This window comes from Echinops telfairi, unplaced genomic scaffold, assembly GCF_000313985.2.
Source record: "Echinops telfairi isolate 266 unplaced genomic scaffold, ASM31398v2 ScPeMD7_7441;HRSCAF=8479, whole genome shotgun sequence".
NCBI lineage: Eukaryota > Metazoa > Chordata > Mammalia > Afrosoricida > Tenrecidae > Echinops > Echinops telfairi.
In genome coordinates this window covers 1,209,875-1,215,272 of record NW_022111341.1, presented here as the reverse complement: position 1 = coordinate 1,215,272, position 5,398 = coordinate 1,209,875, and the positions used below count along the sequence as shown (strand labels likewise).

Below are 5,398 nucleotides of genomic sequence, written 5' to 3'. Positions count from 1 at the left end.
AACAGCCCATTTCAATGTAGTTCTAAAGCTACCTTCCATGTTGGCTTTTCCAAAATACAGACTTAATGTATGACTATGTGTGGGTCTGCTAAGTTTTCATGGGAGACCCTATAGAATTTCTCCTTTAAAATGGATTTCTCCATCAGTAAAGAGGACCAAAGCTATTTACCAAGTGGGAAAAAAAAAGCCCTGTGCTTCTTAAAGTATTAATTATTACCATTTGGTAATTGAATTGTCTCACTAGTCACAGTTCAAGTGCTTAATCGCTACCAGTTACGGTTTGAACATCATAGTTATAGAACACTTCTACCACTGCAAAATGTTTCACAGAGCTAAGAGTACTGTCGGAGCCTGCCGACGAGTCGAACGGTCCTGAAAGGGGAAGTGAGGATTAAGGGAAAAAAAGAGAGACAGAAAGTATTGGGAGGGCAACAGTGAATACTGAAGCCCTGAGTTTATTCTACATCTCCCTTTTGCATGCAGAGACAACCTGGGGTTACAATTAGTCTATTATGACAATACAACAGCAACTCTATATTCTTCCAAGTCAAGGATTCTTTGATAAAAATTAAACATTCTGATTTCCCAGAACTTGCATACATCCTTCTTCTTTTTCTTAGTCTCAATGTCAAACCGCAGAAGCAAACAGCAGATACTGACACCTGGGTCATGATATCTCAGCCGTTTCAAGGCTGAGTCTTAATGGCCTTCAACAGAGTACTGAGGATTTTTCATTTATTTATAATGAGAACATGTAAATCCAAGAATATATGTATAGACACATGCGTGTAATATACACGATCACACATATATGCATATATGTGTATATAATTTTATTTTAATTGTAATTATATTGTGAATGAATATGTAAAATCATTGTAATATTGTAAACTAATATTATAAAAATACAATATTATTGAAACATTCAAATTTTTAAAAAGAAAAATTTGGAAACTAAAAGAAACCCACTTAAAAATGTCCAAATGTTCTTGAGGTGAGATTCAAGCCTTACTATAGTTTAAGTTTGTTTGTTTTTTACAGGGTGATATTATGATCAACATAGATTAGAAAAGATTAGTCTATGTAGACCACACATGGGATAACTATCTCAACACACATCTGCAAGCTCCATATACACACCTGACTAAGAGTCACTGTAGGGATACCTGTCAGGCCTGGAACCTTTTGTGTAAAATATCTCTAAAACTAAGTTTGAAAAATTTGAATCAATTAGTTTTGTCATTTATGTATGAGTGTTTAGAAATACATGTATCCTAAGGCCTGAAGAATGACTTTGGCGCCACCAAATGGCCATCTTGGGAATAATAAAGTCATTTGATGTACAGTATATGGGAATTTGGGGTTGGCTAACATCTTTTTGGAACTTTTGATTGGGGTCTCCACCTGGTTTCTCCAGCTCAGGACTCTACCACAGTTCCACGTGTCTTGTCAGCTGCTATGTCTCCCAGAAATTGAGCTGATAGTGTCTCCTGTCTCCAAGGAGGAAATACAGCAGTTCCTACCACACACTGGTAGTTTTCCAAGGGATTTTCTTTGGTTTCAAAAGCTCCAACTTCCATATTGGCTTCAATATTTATAATTGAGTACTTTTTCAGATATTGATTTTCCTCTAATAAATCATTAACAATTTGCATTTTTATTGAGATACCCAAATAGATTTTAAAAATACTGTTTCTATAGCACCACATTAAAAATCATGAACACTTTGAAGTCACGTGTACTCTATTGATATTAACTTTGAAATCTTTTGCTAGGTCAGGTCCCCGTGAGAACTAATAGTCAAGCTATCTGATTAGATCCTGGCAAAGTAGTAGTTCCCATTTTAGAGCATTGAGAAGTTACTACATACTTAGCAAAAGGTATACATAGAATTTTTAAAAATAGATGAGCCATCAATACATCATGGCTGTGTGAAGGAATATTTGTCAGCTTGTGGCAGTCAGACTACAGTATTCTCCAATTCTATTTGGTTTTAAGGGACTCATTCTATACCAATTGTTATTCATATATAATTCTTCTCATCTCAGTCAACTTCATCAGCTTCTGAATACATTCACAACCGATCTTTTGCCTCTGAAAAGCACAACCTCTAGGCAGGATCCTTGTAGAGTTCTGTTTTTAAGTTTCCACTTTCACATCTTCCTCTCAACTGTGAAATTGCATAAAATTCACAAATTATTTCAGGTAAAACTGAAAATTATATCAAGTCGAGTATTCTTCTATACAAATATATATTTTTACAAATTTAAAATACTTTTTTGACTTTAAAGAATACATTGTAGTTTTGTAAATTTCTTGGTGCACAAAGTTTGTAACCAGGAAGCTTTGTTCTTTTTCTTTAAAACAAACAAACAAACAAACAAACAAACAAACAAAACCCTCCCTTTTCCTTCCCTTCTCTACTCCTCCAACCCTCTCCACCAATTTTTATTTTATTGAATGATTTAAGCATATGAAACAAATGTCCACTTTTGTTAAATGTCTTTTTTGCATCTACAGAGATAACTATGCATGTTTTCCCCTCTTAAGTCTGTCTAGCTCTGTAATAATTTATATCAATGGCTTTCCTAATAGTGAATACTCTTTATATTCTTAGAAGAAACCCAACTTAGACATCATTATTATTATTTTAAAAGAGTTACTGGATTCTGCTTACTACTACTTTTACTTAAAATTTGGACTTGGAGTTCCATACAGGAAAATGGCCTGTCACTTCCTTCTTTCTTAGTTTTACTTTTTTTCTAAATCATTATTTTCTGAGTTTATCTTTGTTAACCCTTCTGCATCCTTTCATTATTTTCTCTAGTTTTGAGCTGAGCGTTCGATCCGTGTTTTATTTATAGCTATTGGTATTTATTTATAGCTATTATTTATTCATGGTATAATATTTCTAATACTTTAGCTTTATCACACAGATTTTGACATGTCAAGTTTTCATTTTGTCATTTCAAAGAAATTATATTTCCCCCTTTTACCTGAATTATTTTTACAGCATATTTTAAAATTTCCAAGTGAGAGGGGCTTTTAAATTTTAAAAATTAATTTCTAACTTTATTGTCTGATAGTGAATGCTGTTTGTATGATTTCTATCATTTGCAATTTATTAAGACTTTCTTTGTGGCCTAAAATTGGCTCCATTTTCAGTCATGTTTCATATGTACCATAAAAGACCACGTGGTAGTGGGGTGTGGGGAGGATCGGGCCTCGGCTCCTGTACCTCAGTCTCTCTCCTCTCTCCCCTCATTGAACATCAGTACTGTTGGATTCAGGGGATCCATTCTTTTGTTTTGTGGCGAAATCCCAATGCGTTCTTTTTCGTGTGGCAATCCCTTCAGACTGCTTTCAAGCCTTTATATAGGAAGATACGTGTTCTTTTTATTGACGTCTCTTTCATCTCTGATTGCAGACAAATCATTGATCGTATGTCCTAAGTTCTATATTTCTCAGGATATAAGCGGCTTCCCCAGTGTACGAGGAGGCTCTGCGGTTTGCTGGGCTGTAAGAAAAGGGGCCCCGAGCCTCGGAGAAGGACGAGGCTGGTGAAAAGCAGTGATTCATTCCCCTTGCAGGCCCGTGGCTCTCCATCACTCCCCCGGCGGCACAGGGGCGCACCCGTGTCACAGTTTCCTGCCCGCCAAGCGGCGCTGCGGTCGCGGCTGCGCACCCCGGCTCGCGGCTCGCAGGTCCGGGGCTTTGCGCGCGCTTCGGGGGCGCGGCTCCTGCAGCTCCCCCCGGGCCGCAGGACTGTCCTCGTCCTGTCCCCTCGGCTCACCGGCATTGAAACTGACCTCTGATGGTGTTCCGGGTCTCCTGGCCGCGCTCGAAGGCAGTGGCCGAGGAAAGGAAGAGAGGGCACCGAGACCCAGGACAGAAGGCTGCATCCCGGCCTTTTCCCAGGGCGGCAGGGAAGCGGTACCAGGAGCCGAGCGATCCCAAGCTCACGGAGGGAACTTCGGTCTAAAATGCAGTCTGCGCTTCATGCATCAAAGCGTGCAGGACACAGCACTTGGATTTTAGACCTCATCAAATGGTAGCAAGCACATTAATTTGGGGGTCTGTCGGTGAGTAATCAGTCTTGTGCATTTTGCCAAAACCTGCATCCCTCAGGGGGTGTAGCTCAGTGGTAGAGCGCGTGCTTAGCATGCACGAGGCCCCGGGTTCAATCCCCGGCACCTCCATTTTGTGTTTTTTTTTTTGGAGGGAAAGTCTTGGTTTTGTTAGTGTTTATTCTTCGGCGGCTTCATTCTCTTTTGCCTCCTGACACAGAATGTAAGCCTGCTGTGTAACCGCTGTCCTATCTCTGTCCCACGAGGCGTGGCCTTTCCCAGGGTAGCTGTGTCTGGGAAAGGACCAGATGGACCCGGAAGACAACGAATCCACTCGATCCACAGCCCCCAGTCTAAGACGTCAGCCCGCCGCCGTCTCTGGTTCTAGTTTCCAATGTTAGTAAGAAAGCAGGAGCGTAAACATGGGACAAGAAGGAGAACACAAGAAAAACACAAGCCTCTCCATTTCTCTTAAGTTTTTGAGAGGTGGGTGAGGGGGTGGGGGGCATGACTGATCCTGACGGAAGCCTTCCAAACGCGGCAGCTGAGAAATTCGTTTTCCCCAAAGACAGTAAAGAATGTAAAGTTATCACAGTTAAAGCGTAATATTATTACGGGGGAAGAGCATTCAGCTAAAGTTCATGGGTTTGTTTCCAGGTCGGCCTAGTCCTTGGTTTTTACCACAGCAGGATTGGCTTCCCGAGGTAATTCACAATGGTCATTTGTGCCTTGGGCCGCTAACCTTAAGGGACGGTTCAAACACACCAGCCCCTCTTCGGAAGAGCGAGGAGATTGTCTGCTCCTGTAAAGACTTAATTCCTGAAACACCCCAGGAGCAGGTCTACTCGGGGTATGGGGTCACTATAAGTCGGGCACCTTGTTGGTATGTCTGAAAGAGGAACTTCAACTCCCGGGACCTCGAGGTTTGCTTTCAAATCCTTATCCAAGAGAGCAAAGCCACTGCCATAGAGTTCCTCGGCTCGTAGTCACCCTTTATCGTATTTCCTGGGCCTGTAAACATTTACAGGGAGAAGTAGACTCCTTTGTCTCCCACGCCAGGCCTTTTGCCGTTGCGGGGTGCCATCGAGGCGGTCCCAACTCACAGCGGCCTATGTACAAGAAAACAAACACTGTCCAATCCTGCGCCCTCCTCATCGTTGCTCCTATGTTTGAGCCCGTTGTTGCAGGCACTGTGTCAATCCGTCTTGTTGAGGGCCTTCCTCTTTTTCGCTTTACCAAACATGATGTCCTGCAAGGAGTGCTCCCCCCTGATACCATGTCCAAAGCACTTGAGCCGAGCCACTAAGGATCATTCTGGTTGTTCTTCTCTC

The 5,398-nt window shown here is 41.5% G+C and overlaps 1 non-coding gene across 1 annotated transcript; it reads left to right on the top strand.

Moving 5' to 3' along the window:
• The first annotated feature begins 4,127 nt into the window (after positions 1-4,127).
• TRNAA-AGC lies at positions 4,128-4,199 on the top strand. Its single transcript has one exon. It is a non-coding gene; the product is annotated as a tRNA-Ala (tRNA).
• The last annotated feature ends 1,199 nt before the right edge of the window (positions 4,200-5,398 follow it).